Here is a 17,156-nt window from a genome sequence, read left to right as displayed (position 1 = left end):
GTTTTCTAAGTGTCTTGTCTCTTTGCCCCAACATCAAGAGGACAGTGAGTTTCAATCTATAAATTGAGGGAGTGCACAGATACCTTTTAAGATAATCTGACATGAGAAAACATTTAGAGAAGTCAGGGCCAAATGGTGTGAAAAAATATGGGGCCCCTGGAAGACAATTAATGTTCCATGTTGAATTAAATCAAAGCCAAAGTGATGTCTAATTTGGGAACTGGTCACTATATAGCCTCAGCCTGTCACAACCCAGCCAGAGCCCAGAACTTAGATTTTCCTCTGCCACCTCAGTGGCTGAGAAGATGGGTTACCCCTGCTTCCCATTTGATCAGTTTCTGGAAAGGTGAGCTCACATTCAGGAGCAATTTCCATGGAAACTCCAACAAGCTACAAAAATGAAGGGAGCAGTGCACCTGGCTGACTCAGTAGGTAGAGCCTACGACTCCTGATCTCCGGGTTTTAAGTTGGAGCCTCGTGTTGGGTGTAGAGATTAGTTAAAAAAATAAAATCCCACCCCCTTCCCTCCTTAAACCAAACCTTGGCCAAACCTTGGAAGATGGGTACAAGGTTATAGGCATAGCCAGACCCCCCACCACTCCCTCTTGTTTTCCATCTGTGGGCTTTTAGTGGTAGTGTTCCTCCCTGCTTGACCAGGCTCCTTGGATCTGTCACCCTGTGGTCTCAGTGCCCGCCATACCCGGACTGACACTGTGGTCATGGGTGCTCTCTCAGACTGTGAGATGACAAGGTCCCAGTGCAGAACTACCCTGCTAGAACTGAAGGCACATCAAACCCTCAGGCACATCTGGCATTTTGCTAGTGGGGAACCTGAGTAGCAAGACAGCTGGCCTCACATTGCCTGAGATCACACTAGAGTCTCCACCCTAACAACTAAGGACGGAGAGGGAGGAGTCAGCAGAGACCACCCAGGCCACTGGCATCTACTCAGTTGTCACTTACCAGCTAGGCTCCTGAGCCCAGAATTGAGCAGAGGCTGGGCCTGGGTTTTATGGGTCTCTCCTTCAAGCTGATGTGTAGGATGTGCCCTTGGAAGACTCAGCCTTGTAGTCACTGTGTCCTAAAGCGAGGCTGGCCTGGAATCCCTCTCCCCTTGAAACCTAGAGCTGCACCACCATCGGCAATGACGAAGGGAGGAGACCTCTCTTCTTCCTGATTGGCTCTTGCCAATTAAGAGCATTTTATTAGACTGCTAATTAAAGGTACTTCGTTAGCAGCGGGAGAGGCCAGGTGGGTGCCTGGTGAGATGGAGCCGAAGCCAGGAGAAATTGTTTTCCTCCCCCCATGGAAGCAGAGCCTCTCAGGGAGCCCTCTCAGTCCCCCAACTTTCCTGCTGCGCCTGCCACACCCCTTGCTTTCAATTAGCAGCTCTGAGGGGAATGAGGTTATTACCAAGCCCAGGTGGAGAGCCCTCCCCTGCCTAAGTACACATGAGGCCCCCGGGGACTGCCCCAGTCCAGCTGCCAGTCTGTCCCTGCACCTTGTTTGGAGTGACCCAGGGAAGGAGAGGCTAGGCCACCCAAGGGTTTGTGTTTGTTCTCCCCACTGAGGAATGGCCCACCGGTCCCCATCACTGAGACTATTGTTTGGTGAACAGGATGACCAGTCAGTTGATCACATGGTGTGAATCCCCATGCCCCCTTCCCCTTACCAAGGCTCACTGTGCTATTAGGAAGTACAGTCTTCCTTCCCATCCCTTTGCAGGAGCTGAGCCCACGTAGACCCAGAGTGGGCCCGAGAGGAGGAGGGGCTGACGGGTGTACAATCCCAGCCCCAAAAGACCCTGAAAGGACTCAAGTCCTGAGCTCATCACACATGGAGGCACTTCCTCTGCATGGTCCACATGAGCCCAGGCAAGTCCCTTTCCTCCAGCAAGAGAGGAGGGCCTGGCTATGACTTAGCATAGGGGGCTGGCGTGCAGGGTCAGAGTTAGCCCCTTTCCAGAACCCTCCCTGTCCCATCCTGCTGCCCTCCTCACCCCCTCACTTAACTGTAGAATTAGCACCAGCCCAGACTGGGAGGGCAGATTTATGGCTAGGCTTGCCTCCCTCCATTTAACCCGAGGCTGGCCCAGGCTCCAGACACTAAATTAGATTTTTGACAATTAGAGAGACTAATGGGCACATAGTCATCCCCAGAGCCAGATATCCAGCAAGGCCGTCTTTTAATATCCACCACTGCCCAGCCAGCTCCTCCTGGCCGCCCTCTCTTCCCAGATGGGCGTTTCTCTCCCGTGCCCTGTACCTCTCTGCCGGGGCTCTGCATGCACTACTGAGGTTCCTCTGGTTTCTTCTCCCTGATTCCCCCCCCCCCACCTTCCCCTGCCCCTTGCCCAGTCCCAGCTCTGTCCTAGGGCTCTGCCTCTCCTCACCCTTGGGTCACTTCTCCACCTCCACCTACACCAGGACCCATCCCTCTAATCTTCCCATCTGCTCCCAGCAGACTGCAAGCCCTTTGAGGGCAGGGGTTTGTGCCCTGTCCATATCCTATATGCTCAGCCACCAGTGGGTTCTCAGTAAACATTTCCTGAACCTGCCTCTCGTCCTCTTCCCCCTGAGCCCTTGGACTTCCAAGGCCGCCTACCTGCCCTCCCGGCCCTCCCGGCCCCAGGCCCAGCCCTGGCTCTGGCCTGGCTCTGCTCCAGCTGGGCTGGATCCCCCTTCCCTGACTCCCCTCAGCTCTGGCCAGTCTTGGGCTGGGCGGGTAATGAGATTGCAGTAAGTGGTGTTGGGGGGGGAAGCTGCTCACATTCACTCAGGCAGACTCATAGCTCTGTCAGGCTGATTGGTCCTGAGTGGAGGCGCAAACGGCCCCCCACGGACATGGTGAGATTGGTTATAAAATTACAAGCATTTGTTCTGCTGTCAGTGGCCTTCCCTCCCTCCCCTCTGCCTGCCTGCCTGGGCTCCCCGCCCTCCCCTCCCCCAGCTCACTCTCCCCTGGGGTCAGCCCACACACCCTGAGGGACCCTGGCCAGGGGCCACCACAGGAGACAGAGCCAGGAGACAGGCTGTCGAGCTCCCCATCAAGGCAGGCCTTCATGCCTTGGCCCTAGGATGGTTACAGCTCAGGCTGGTCTCAGAGTGACCTGACCCTGTGCTCAGTGTTTCCTATTCCCTGAGGGTAAGTGAGGGTGGGGGCCCAGGGCAAACAGGTCTTGGAATCCAGATGCCCGCTCAGATCCCAAGTAGAAGGTGTCCTGAGCCCAGGCCTCGCAGACAGCCAGCGACCACAACTTTTGAGGTGGCCCTGGGCAGGTGGAGGGGTGTGGAGCTACCCAGGGTACTCTTCTCTTCATGTGGCCAGTCCCCCTTGTCCTGTACCCTGACCCCAGATAAGGACAAATCAGGCCTCAGGATAGTACCCCCGCCCTAGTCCCTGACACCTGGGCCAGACCTGAAAGCTAGAATGGCCCACCAGATCCCCCACTATGGTTACTCTATACAAGCTGAATCCCCATGGCCTGCCCCCTGCACTCATCCTCTAGGGCCAAGGGTTGATGGCCATGGGTCCCTCTGGCCTTTGCAGGGGCCCTATTACCCAGAAGCTGGTATGCCCTGAAATCCTATTTTGTGCTCTGGTGATACTCTCACAGAGATACCCACTCCTCACTGGCTCTGCTCCCTTGCCTGCCACACACCAGCCCAGTCCCCCTCATGCTGGCCTCTTGGCCTCCTTCCACCCTCAATCCTCCAAGACCCCAGCCCCTGGCCCTTGCCTGGCCCTTCAGCCCCAGCCTCAATCTCTGCCTGTCTGTCTGTCACTGTCCTGTCAGGAGGCACCAGGACATCCTGTACCCAGCTGGGGGCTGCTGCTGAGAGGACAGTTCCCCAGCTCGCAGTAGGCAGCTTTTGGGGGCAGCATGTCCTGGCTGCTGCACTACAAGGTGCCTTCCTGCCATCCGTCATTCATTCTCAGCCTGGAATGTATTTGCTGTAATTACATCTTTAATTAGGGTGGTGACGGCTCATTGTTCACCAACAATGATGGATCAGATCCTCCTGCTTGCCATCCTCCCTCTGTCCAGCACCCTCCAGGTCAGCTCTCCCCCGACTCTGGGGTTGGGAAGAATATGAGAACCTGCTCTTACCTCACTGAGGCCCAGAGCAGCCATGAGTTCCACCCCAATAGTGATTATGTCCTTTTAGACCCCTGGGGACTCCCAAGGGACTGGTTAGACCCTGATACTGCCACTCAGGGCTCCCTACAAAAAGGCAAGGCCACCAGATATCTCCTTGGTCCAAATTGGCCAGGTTGGGGGGCGGGGGCTATATTGCACATCTCCACCCCCAGGCTGGGCCCTGGGCCACACATTCTTCATCCACAGGGCTGACAAGCAAAGAAAGCCTTCCAGCTCTAAGCTGTGGGTTATATGGGTGGGCAGTCCTATCTCCAAGCTCTCCTGTGCACTAACCAGGGTCTCCAACCAAGGCCTCCACTGCCACAAGCTTACACTAACCCAGGCGATAGGTCCAGGCCCACGTCCGCACATGGTGGATGCTCAATGACTAAGTGAATGAACACCAGTGAGTGAGCAGAGATGTGTCCTGGGAGGGCGGGTCTTAGAGCTCCTCATTACATGCCATGGACTGGTTGGAACCCAGGCTTTGCAGAGGGGCCAGGATAGGCAGTTAAGGCCCAGGACCCTTGAGGAGGACTTGCAGGGAATAAGAATGCCAATCTGGGTTAAAATTCCAGCCTGGCACCTACTGGCTCTGTGACATTGGGTGAGTTCCCTACCTATGTCTCAGTTTACTCATTTATAAAATGGAGATGAGAGCAGTGCCCTATTTCATAAGATGGCTGCAGATTCACTCAGCTACTGCACATACAGTAGAGTACAGGCTAAGGTGGTAGCAGCTGCGGGGAAAGGTGGCAGCTGAGCCGCTGCAGAGAACCCATCTCTACTGTGGCTGGCTAATGGCACTAGGAGCTAGGAGGTAGCCGCCATCTTGGTTTGAGGAAGGCCTTGCCCACTGCAGGCACTGATGGGCACAGTGGGGAGAGCGGCAGGGCCGTGATAAGGCTGGTGTAAGATGCGCAGGACATGCGTGCTGATAGGAATCGGCTGACCACCTTTCTCAACTGCCGGGGCTCTTCCCCAGTGTGGTCTGAATCTGGTCAGAGTAGGAGCCCTGGTGAGAGGCCACCATGCCCTGGCCTCATACAGAGGGAGGAGCTGGGAGGGAGAGCCTGGGGGCCCAGCAGGGGAGCCTAGCCTACCTTATCTTTAAGGGTGCTGAACTTCAGGAAGGGGGGACAGGTGGAGGGGAGACAGGTGTAGTCTACCCTCTGCCCCTTCTACCTTCCAGCTCTAAAATTCTATGACTTCCCTCCTTCCATGGGGCCTTGTCATCTTCCACAGAGCCTCCCTACTCCAAGGGGTGGCTCCCTGTGCAGTCCCTCTTCCCCAGTGACCCTCTCCACCCAGCAGGGAACCCCCTCCCCAGGGTAACTCCAAGGCCCAGGCTGGAAAGATGAGCCGTACCTAGCGGTAAGTATGCGCAACATTACATATGTATATTGGAGAGTAAATAACCCCAAAAAGCGCCTTGTAAATAGACTCCGAGTTTATCCTTTATTAATGAGGCACCGAGTGCCCTGCTGTTTTAGAGCAGCGAGACTTTCATAATATCAAAACCTAAATTACACTTGTGTCTCTCATCCCAGGGACGAGCATCTTTAGGCTCTGTTTGCAGAGTGAGTAAGCAGGGATCCCTCCCTGCCTGCCTGGGATTTGTTGGCACCTTTCTCCTGGCCGGAGGGAGAGTGGAGGATGTGCGCCCGCACCCAAGTCCCCAGAGAGCTCTGTGTCTAAGGCTTCAGGGTGCAGGGGGTGAGGGCCGCCTGGGATGCTGGCCTTCATTCCGTGTACAGAGTTTACAAGATCAAGGGGTAGCCCCAGGCTCTGGGGTTTGGAGGCATGGGATGGGGGCAGTGGACACTTACCTGCACACTCTGTGACCGAGTTACTCCCTCTCAGCTTCAGTTAACCCATGTGTAAAATAGGGATAGTATCTTCCTCATAGGATGGTTGTGAGGAGTCAGTTAATGAGTCAGAAGTGGGGGTCAGTGCGTAGTAGGTGCTTGGTAAATGTGCTATGATGGTGATAATGCAGACAACAATTAGCTCCCCTCTTTGGAAGAGGACACCAGTGCCTTCTCTTCATTTCCTGGATCAGACCATGTGTGGAGCCAGAGAGCTCCAGCCCCATCCTGACACCAAGGTCCTGTGCTGAGAGGGCATTACCAGGGCCCACCTCACCCCCAGCATGATCAAGATGTGACCTGCCAGTGCCCCCCACTCAACCCTGAGCTCAGCCAGGGCCAGGAGCCTGCACCCTCTTGGCCCCCATGATTGCGTAGGTCAAAGGCCCCTCTCAGGCCCCTTGGGGATTGTGCCCACCAGACCCCAGGCCTGGGCCAAGCCAGGCTAGGTCGGCAGGTGGATAGGCAGGCACCGTGTGGGCACGATTTACAGCCTGGCCGGCCAGGCTCCTGGTGCTCCGGTGGGTGTCATGTCGAATCTGTCCCATTATATGGACAGTTGAGTTTAATAGTCATTGTGTGCTTGCTCAGAGCCCAGCAAACATCGCGGGGCGACACCCCCTCCATGCGAGCCGCCCGCTCCCCAGCCACACGGCCCATCCGTACAGTAAATTAAAAATATGAATCACTTCTCCCCACTGCCTCCCCAAACGCTCATCTTGTCAGCCTCTATGTTGCCTTCATTTGTATTACCTTAATTTAATGTTAATTATGGTCTTCATTTACAAGGAACAAGCAAGCCCTGCTCTGTCAGGGGACCTTGCCCCCACCCCCTCCCCCTCAGCCCAGGAGGGAGAAGCTGGGGGAGAAGGGGAATTTGGGGGGCTACCAAGGAGTGAGGAAAGGAGTTGGGGGGGTGGGCAGGAGATGAGATCTGTGCCATTTGTGGCTGGTGGCCACTCAGGGAGGGACCAGGGAGACTCCCCACCTCCACATACCCTATTTTCCATCATTTATTCATTCAGCGGTTACTTATTGAGCACCTAATATGTGCCACACAACTAGGGACCAGAATGATTGGGGAGGGAGATGTCTCCGTCCCTGGTGAGGGCTAGTGGAGTCCCCTACACCATCCTGAAGTGAATTTGCCAGAAGGCAGCACCAGGAGCACATCATCCATGCCCCGGCTGGGCTGGTACCTGAGTCAGTCCAGAGGGCACAGGATAGGGGCAAGAGAGCTCTCCCTTCCAAGCGCCCCTCTTGGCTACCAGTGTCATGCCTACGCCAAACTGCTTCACACCCAGTCCAGACAGGAAGTTCTTTCTGGAGTCTTTCCTGAGTCCCTCTTGCTGCAAATCAACCTAGGCTCAGAGCCTGAGTAGGGCCAGGAGTAGAAGGGTGACTCCCAGGCTACACTGTCTCTGGAGGGTTGGGAGGAAGGCATCTTGGGGACCACCACCCATCATCCCACCATCCACCATCCCACCATCCCACCACCAAACACCACCTCCACCACCCCATGACCCCACCACTCAGCCCTGCAGACTTGCCCAAAGTCCTTGTGTCTGAGAGGCCATGTGGCTGTCCCTGCGCTCTCACACTGCCCAAAGAACACAGTCACACAAGCCTGTAGAGCCTGCAAGGGGCTCGATAAATGTTGGTGGCTGATGTCACACGTGTGCACACAGGGAGCTGGCAGAAGGCCACCTGCACTCAAGCTGCCATTAACCATGAACCAGCCCCTCCCCCAGCACACGTCTCCTCGACTAGGAAGAGGGTCTCCAGCTGGGAATAGCTGCTTGACAGATGAGGCTGTTCTGAGTGTGTCTGCATTTGTGTCCGTCTCCGGGGAGCTTTGATCCACACACACGGGCGTGTGTCCCCCAGGTTCAGCGTGCCCCCTCGGGTTCCGTGTGCCTGTCAATATGTGCAAGAGCTTGTGTCCAGCAGGCCCACGCGCATGTGTGCGCGCCTGTGCTCATACACACGACACTCACCCCACCCCCCCGCCCCGCCTGTCAGCAGCGCTGATGACATTGGCGCAGAGGAAAGTGATGACAAATGCCCGTTATCAGCGAACGAGGCCGATGACAAATGGGCGGGCGCCCGAGCAGCCCCATTACGCTGTAATAACAGAAGATGGATGGCCTGGCGCCCCCCCCCCCCAACCCCCACCCCTACCCCCTGCGCCGGTAACGGGAGCCGATCCGGCTCCGCCCGCCCTGGAGGGAGCCGAGCTGCCCACCCGGCCGCCAATCACGGCGGGGCCGAGACGTCCAGGCCCAGGAGCCAGGAGCCCACGCGGCCGCCCGCAGCGGAGGAACAAAGCGGTGAGCTCAGCGGGAGCGCTGGGCGCACTGGGCGGCAGGCCTGCCCGCGGCCAGGACACGCAGCTGTGCACACACATGGCCTGCACACGTGCCAGCCGCCTGTGTCCTTGCACAGTGCACCTGCAGCTCCTGTCCAGGCACAACCCCCACCTCACGGGACCACAGACACGTGTTTTTGTGCCATGCATGAGCATACATCTGCCACCCAGATCTAGGTACACACCCACCAACATAAATCTATGCACACAGAGGATGCATACCCATGCACCTGCGATTAGTACACATCGCTACAGAAACAACACCTATGTCCGTGCACATGTATGCTCCCAGCATGCCCGTACATGCACGGAGATGGAAGTATGTATACACATAAGCAGAAATGCTTGTTTGTGGATACAGCCCGACACAGCTCTGCACACATAATTCAGGGCTTCCAAACACACATACACACACACACACACACACACACACACACAGCCGTATCAACAAATATTCACTGAGCCCCTACGTGTCAGCCAGGTACTGCGGAGTTACAATGATGAATATGACACCATCCCTGTCTTCCAGAATTTTAAGTCTACTAGAAGGAGCAGACAAATGGCTATGATTGAAGGCAGAAGATGATTTGTGCTTTGACCCAAGTACCTAGTTGTGATGTAAGATTTCCAAAAGAAAAATCAGAAAAGTCTTCCTGGAGGAGGTGGCTAAAGGAAGAATAAATTCTCAAAAGGAACTGAATTCTGTTTTTAAAAAAAAGGTATGAAAATGGGAACCTGGAGGGAGTGTTTGGGGCCAAGGGGTCTTAGGGACAAGGAGTCCAAGGGGCCAAGAGTCCAGGCAAATGGTACTGGGTGAGTGTGGTGGGAATGAGACTTATCACATAGATTAGGGCCAGAACGATGGAGTTGAAAAGAGGCTGGAGGCTAGAGGGCCAGTGAGGAGGCTGGGGCAAGTCCACATTAACGAAATTTTTTATAATTTTATAATAAAGAGTCTGAATTTTCATTTGGCCATGGGCCCTGAAAATTAGGTAGGCAGTCCTGGAGCCAGGGATCTCTCGGGTTTCCAAGCCGATCGAGTAACACAGTATAAGGAGCAGGTTTGGTGTGTTAGAGTCTGGATATGGATTGAGGGGTTGAGGCGATGGGTGAAGACTTAGTGTCTCTACCCCAGAGGGGGAGTCAGTGCCTTGCGTATGTATCTGCTCGTGCTTGCTTCTCCGCAGGGAATCCATTCACTACCACACATCGCAGACAGACCTATTCTATCCCTTTGCTAGAATATAAGCTCCCCAGTGCTGCCCCTGTCTCCCCAGGGCATGGCACACAGTTGCCACTCAATACCTGTTTGTTGAAGGAATAAGTGATAATGTGAATGAATGAGCACACACGAGTCCACACATGTACACACACTGGGCATCCAGTCCCCCAACATGAGGGGTACATGCAGCCCAAATATGTTCCCCTATCCCATTGTCACCACCCTATACTCTGGGTCGTTCTGTTACCCTGTGTCTACTTTGGCAAAAGAACACCCTTGCTTCAGTGGTCTCTTCATTGGGTGTCTCCTCTGCAGACAAAGCAGGGCAGGAGTTCAGGATGAGCTGATGGGGGAGGACCCTGGGTGACAGGCTAGGGAGAGGCTATGATTTGGAGCCAGAGGACCTGAATTCAAGTCTCAGCTCCTCCCTCTGCTGACTATGCCTCTGAGCTTCAACTTCATCCACCAAATGGGACTACAAGGTGTAAAAGCATTTATACAATCACCTTGATGCCCACAGAGATTATTAGGGGAGATCTAATCTGTGAGGTCAGGTATTGAGAGAGTTGCTTCCTTCCTCTCAACTCTGGGGTTCCTGGGGTGTCAAAGATAGACTGGGGACCCGGAGGATGACCCAGTGACCTCAAAGAGGGGGAGGGGAGTTGCTAGCCTGGGAGGAAAAGGCTTTGTTTGGTCCACTATCAATAGGAACCAGATGACCTAAGGGTTGAGATTCAGGTCCCTCCCTGCCTCCCCCAACCCACCTACAAGCAGGGACACTGGCCAAATATTAGGTGCCCCCAGACTAAAGTAAACACTCTGACTTTGGGTAACTTGGGGCGAGGGGAGGCAGAGGACACCTCCAAAGATATGGGCCAGGGGAGCGAGCTAGATGGAGGAGGTGGAGGGGATTGGGGGGGCACCATGGTTCCTCCCTATTTCTCTCCCAGGACGTCCTGCCTTCTGCCCAACAGGAACTGACCTGCTAACTTCAGCTCCCCAACATGTGACTTTCTCCTGTCTACAGAATGTGGGCTGTGGGAACAATTCCCAGGACTGGGGCACCTGTCTCCCTCACTGTCATGGGACCCACTTTGGGTCTCTGCAATGTGTTCTGGTTCCTCCTCCCCCTCTCCTAGTTTAGCCGTGTTAACCATCACCTTTCAGACCTATCAAGAGGCCCTTAGGGAAACCCCCAGCAAGGAGACTGCAGTGAGAGGCACCAGGATTAGAAAGAAAATGCCGGTTAATGGGCCTCGTCCCTCCTCCCTTACCAGTTCACTTTTTCTGTAGCGTTATTGACCCGTCATTAGTTATCCGTCCAAGGTCGCTGGGCCTGGCCCAGCTATAAATCTTGGCGGCTGGAGCAGGGCTCCAGGCAGAGCAATGGTTCCTGGGATGCAGTGGAGGGCTCAGCCCCCAGTGCTGCCGGGAGAGTCACAGATTGCCCAAGCCCTGGGAGGGCTTCAGCTGAGAGGCTAGGCCCCTCTTCATACCCACCCCCGCCACCACCGCCCTCCCACTCCACTCTTCCCTTCCATTTGCTTCTCCAGTGCCACCTCTTACTCCATCACTCACTCTTTTCTCCTCTCCCCAACTTTTTCTGTTTTTTTTTTTTCCCAAGCCCAGAGTACAACCAGAGTACAAGGTTGGGGAGGGAATGGAGATGGGGGCGGGGGGCATTGTGGGGAGGTACTGGTCTAACTAGTACCCTCTCACAGAGTCGTCTCACCCCACCTGGTCTCCCAGTTTAGAACTTCCAGGAGCAAGGACAGAACTCACCCAGGGGGAAACTGAGGCAGAGAAGCTGGACCAGAGGTGAGTCTGGGGAAAGGGTCCCACCCGATCGATTCAGCATCATGGTCACCATTCCTGCCGGGTGACGGGGAGGATCTACCCACCCAAGGAGAGGCGCTAGGCCACATCCCCAGTGGCCGCCTCCGAAGAAGGAGCGAGGGGCCGCGTAGGGGCAGCACATTCTGAACCCTTCCAGCCCTATCCTCCTCCTTCCTTTGCCCAATCCCAGAGAAGCTCCCTGGGAGCATTCTCAGGGTACCTGGAACCCTTTCTGCCTCCGGCCTTCGCGCACCGCCGGGCTTCTTCGCGGGTCCTCTTCGTTGGTCCTCGCGCGCCCTCTGCTGGCGCATTCTGGGAAGCGCGGCCGTCGGCCTCAATACCTGCCCCGTCCCCGCCCTGTACACCTGGTAGCAGCCGCCCAGCCCACCCCAAGGCTTCTGGCAGGATACGCACTTGCGGCGACGCCCCTGTCCTTGAAGATGACCCCTGGAGCATTTCTTGTCTCTCCACCCCCCTGAGTCGGAATAGCCGCTCCCATTCCAGATCCCAGAGAAGGCTGATTGTTCCTACGGGGTGGAGGGAGTGAGGTCCAGAAAAACAGAACTTAAAGCATAGAGAAGAGAGAGATTTCCAGGCTCCGGAGGCGCGTTTGTGGTCGAGTCTGTACTTCACTGTAGAGACTGCGAAGCTGCGTGGTTGCGTACTACAGACTGGGCAGCAAGTCAGCCTTCTCTAAGGCATCTTCCTGGAGCCCTCCTCCTTCACTTGGTCCTGCAGCTTCCATAGGCACTTGGGTGCGGAAGGGTCATAGAGGCCCTCAAGGTGGGGGTGGGGAACCTTGGCTCTCAGAATCTCTGAGGTGGGGGCTGCAGTCCTTTGCTGCTGAGGTGAGAAGCTGGAGCTGCCCCGAGCTCCAGGACTGTTCTCTGTCAGGGAGAGGAAGGGCATGGCCTCTAGGGTCCTCTCTCCTGGGGTCAGACACTAAGGGTCCTGGGCTCTCTCCCCATTAGGCAGCTTGGGGGGAAGAGGGACAGGCCAGGGGGGTGATTCCTTTCCAGTAGGTGTGTGGCCTGGCAGGTAGGTAGGGTGACCTGACCAGAGGCCCTTGTCAAAGTGCTCCCATGCATCACTGAGTCCAAGGTCACAGGGATGAGAGAAGATTCCTCAGGGGAAGTCTGGAGTTGGGGGAAGTGGAGAGGGGGTCTCAGGCCAGGCTGGGCATCCATCAGTCCCTGTGTGGAGCCCATGTGAGATCAAGTCAGGCATGCATGGGGCTGACAGGGAGGAGTTGGGTGTGTGCAGGGACATGGGTAGGGGCCATCTATCAGGCATGTATAAAGATATATGTGACCTATAGAGCCAGGACCCCTGCTCCCAGCAGGGTTGGAGCTTAGAGTCTGTGCCCCCCACACCACTAATTCCCTAATGGAGGTTAGAGGTCAGGGGTCCCATCTCAGGGCAAGTAGGCTTTTGCTGATTCAAAACCCCAGGTTTTGGGTCCAGGGACCATGTCCTCTGACATCAATATTAGGAACCCTCCACAGACCGACAACTTAGGTCTCTTTGCTTTAGGTACATGGGAGAAGGGGAGAGAGAGGTTAGAAAGAAAGCCCTGTGAGATCTGGCTAGAGAGGAGCCAGGGAAACCAGCTGGGCTTTCTGGGTCACAGAGATCAAAGCTAAACCCCAGCTCTGTTCCTCACGTGCTGTGTGACTTAGCACAAGTGAATGCCTCTCTGGGCCTCACTTTCCTCATCTGCAAAATGAGGCTAATACAACAATCCATGAGGCTATTGGGAAGGTTACAGAATATAATCCATATGCAGGCCTAGGTTAGAAGTGGACTGGCCGGCCTTAATAAACACTGCTAAAATCTTGCTAAAATAAACCAGAAATGTGGTGCCCCTAACCTGGGTCTCCTCACTGGAGACCCTTGCCATAACTTGCAAAATGTCAACTGGTCTTCTCCAACCTATAGAGAAGCTAGTGCCTTCCAGTAGGAATCAAAAATATCTTCTTCCAGCACCCACTCAGGCTCCCTGCATAAATATTTTGTAAAACTCTGGTTTGGGGTAGGGAAGGAATGTCTGGTTTGCAAGTATCAGCCTGCCTCTCTCTACATCCTAGAAGGCTCTGCCTGAGCCAATTCCATAGAAGTTCCTCCTGTCAAGGACCCTTTCCTGTGAGAGGTGAACCCCTGTTCCTCATAACTCGGGGGTCCAGGCTCCACCTGGCAGGAGTCACAGATTGAAATGCTTATAAGGGCTGGGTCCCAGATAAAACATTAGGGAGCAGTGGGAACTTCGGCAGCTGGGGAGCAGCTCCAGTCAATTGCTGCCCAGTGGGAATATGGGGGAAGGGAAATGGCATTAGGATAGAGCCCTAGACTTCTTCCAGCTTCAGCTCCTCCTTCCCATCATAGAAGCCTCCTAAGGCACCCTTCCCCTAAGTCTGTGTATTAGCTTTCTATCGCTGCAGAACAAATCACCACAAATTCAGCCCCTAAAACAAAATCCAGTCATTATCTCGTTCTTTAGGCTGAAGTCCAGGAAGGCTCAGCTGAATTCTCTGCTTACACTCCCACAAGGCTGAAATCAAGGTGTTGGGTGGGCTGGGTTCTCACCTGGAAGCTCTGGGGGAAATCGGCTTCTTTGCTCCTTCTCACTGGCAGAATTCAGTTCCTTGTGGTTGTAAGACTGAGGTCCCTGTTTCCTTGCTGGCTGTCAGCTGGAGGCAACTCTCAGCTCCTCCAGAACTCTCCCTGGTCCTTGCACGCGGCCCCCTCCATCTTCAGAGCCAGCAAAGGCATGTTGACTCCTCCGCATGCTTCGAATCTGACTGCCCCTCGGCTACTAGCCAGAGAAAACTCTGCTTTTAATGGGCTCACAGGATTAGACTCGGCCCACCCAGATCAGCTCCCTTTTGCCATGTAAGGTAACATAACTGTGGGAATAATACCTCATCATAGTTAAAGGCTCCAGCCACACTCAAGAGAGAGGGTAAAGGTCACTGAGGGTCTTCCTTTGAATCCTGCCCACCACACCCAGCCTCCAGAGGGCTGTGAAAGCATCCCTCTCTCCTAGTCCCACCCCCCCCAACTTCTGTGAGACCCTGGCTGGGCCAGTCACCTCCCACCTCTGGTCCTCAGTTTCCTCATCTGTACCATAGGGCAAGAGCTGGGTATAGTCTAAATCCCTCCCAGTTTCACGTACTAATTGTGATTCAAGAAGCAGAGAATTCTGCCCCTTTGGACTGTGGGGCCCCACTGAGAAAAGCAGGCCTGCATCAGCCTCCCAGCACCCTCGCTGCAGGCCTCGGGAAAGGGCCTCACCAAGGAAGAGCAGTAGCTGGGGCAATCCCATGGCCTAGCCAACGTACCCAGTGTCAGAGGTCAGCCACCCAGCTGGCCTAGGCTTTAGAGAAGCGGAGGTGCCACTTCTGCTGGCCAGAGCCCATGGGCACCTGTGGGCCCCACAGAGGAGGCCAGGGCCCCACTGGAGTCTGTCCAGGGCAAGGTGGCCTGCACCTCATCAGCAGGGCTGTGGGGCAAAGACCAGGTCAGGCGGGCAGTGAACCCTCCTCCTAGCCCAGCTCCTCCACTGGAACTAGCCTTCAAAGTCCATCTCCCGAATCCATCCTGTCTGCCCCCAGTCTGGGCCTCTGGGTCTCCAAAGGGCCTTCTCAGACTTTTCCTGCCCCTCCCTCCTAACCCTAGCTCGGCAGGGGAACCAGAGCCTCACACTCTGGACCCTCTGGGCTGTTCCTGCCCGGGAACTGGCAGGGGGCCCCTGGAGCCCCTCATCCGGGAGCCCCAATCACCCTGAATCCCGCCCCCCCCACTACCTCCCTACGGTAACGGAGTTCTCCCTGGCTCCCCTCCAGCCCTCCCCAGGCTCCACGTTCTTTTCTAAACACAAGCTCCCCTTCAGGGCTCCCACCAAGGCCTGGCCAAGGGGCTGGAAGGAGACCCTCCCCAACTCCAGCCAAGCGCGGGAGCTGGGTAAGAGGCGGGGAAATGAATATTAATTTATCATGATTAGGCAAATCCGGCAGGGAGAGCCGATTCCGGAGGAGGCTAAAAAGATGAATTTCAGCAATAAAATTAAATAAGGACGGACGGGCAGCCCCTCCTCCCTCCCGCTTTGCTGATCTCTCTCTTTCTTACAATTTATGAGGCCAATTATGAAGATGAGGTTGGAAGTTCCTGGAACTTCACTAAATGCAAACGGCGGTCCCTGCTGTTCCCATCAAATTAATTAACCGCGCGCTATTGATGGTCGCTCAAGGCTGACGCAGGCGGCCCGCCCTGCGGCCGCCTCCACGGACACGGGGACCCAGAGTCCAGAGCGAGCTCCGCCACCTTCTGCCGTCCCTGCCCAGCGCTAAAGGGGACTCCAGGAACCGCCTTTGCGGCCCCCAGGCCCTGCCCGAGCCCTTGACAACACAGGGGCATGCCCACAGAGGTCCGGATCAGTGCGCACACAGACACGTATGTGGGGCTGCCCACACATACTGATACAAAATCCTGAACGCGCAGCACACCAGCACACGCCCAGCACACGCCCGGAATGCGCATTAGACACACAGGCAAATGAACCTGCAGCTGAACAGACAAGCACAGTGACAGCTCAGCTGAGGGACCGGAGCCCGGTGGGTGAGGGTGTCTTGCTGTGGCAGGACCACTGTGTCTAGGGTCGTGGGCCTGCTTAGTCAGGGCCAGGCCAGAGTCCTGCAGAGCCACGGGCCAGGTGAGGTTCCACAGCCACTCAAGCAGCGAGTGGCGGCCCCCTTACCTGGTTCAACTGGATTCGGGAGATGTCCTCCATGGTGTCCTCAGAGCCCTCCCCTGCACCCCTTCAACCCCTGGGTCGTCTCCCCGCTGCCCACATCCCTTGGCTGGTGGCCCCCTTTCTCTGTCTTCAAAATCGGAAACATCACATCGCTCTGACCTTCCTCCTGTTGTCATATCTCTCTGTGTCGGTTCTCCACTTTTCAGGATTCATAATTAGATTGGGTCCACAGGATCATCTCATCTCAAAATCCTTAACCTTAATCACATCTACCATGTCTTTTGCCAAGCAAGGTCACACATTCACAGGTTCTAAGGATTAGGATGTGGACATCTTTGGGGGACCATTATTCTGCTTACCATTCATGCAGTCTGTCCAGGGACAACTCTGGCTCAGGGATAGAGTGATGATGGCCAGGCTTGGGGAAGAAAGCAGGCTTGTGGGCCCTTCTCCTCCTCCTCAGGACCATGTGGTGACTGGGTGGTAGTTTGGGGGTACTCAGTTGCTAGACAGGATGCCAGTTCCTACCAGGTCTCCAAAATTCAGTCTCCCTTTCCAGCAGAATGGGGCACTGGGCTGCAAGCTGGCCCAGAAACCAAGTCCAGACTCCGAAGTACCTGGAGAAACTTCCAACACACTCTTGGCTTAGTTCGGACTTGGAGAACCACCCCAAACTGGGCAGGCTTTCTCAAGATAGAAATCCCTCTATCAGCTCTTCTCCTGGGCTCCTGTGTCGGATTGAGCAGCCAAAAGGATACCACCTCCAGCATGGGTCTCTCTGGAAGGTATGGGCATGCTCCCTTTCTATCCAATTTCCTGTTGTCCTAGACAGGAGGTGGGACCAGGAGTTTACATGCTTTGAAGGTAATATCTGGAATTCTGAATCTCTTGGGAGGAGGGGGAGGTGCCAGGAATGGGGTCAGGTCCCTGTTTTCAGACACAGAAGTTAGCACTATCCTTCTCTGTGGTTC

This window comes from Ursus arctos, unplaced genomic scaffold, assembly GCF_023065955.2.
Source record: "Ursus arctos isolate Adak ecotype North America unplaced genomic scaffold, UrsArc2.0 scaffold_7, whole genome shotgun sequence".
NCBI lineage: Eukaryota > Metazoa > Chordata > Mammalia > Carnivora > Ursidae > Ursus > Ursus arctos.
The sequence above is the reverse complement of the archived record's forward strand: the minus strand, read 5'-3'. Positions refer to the sequence as shown.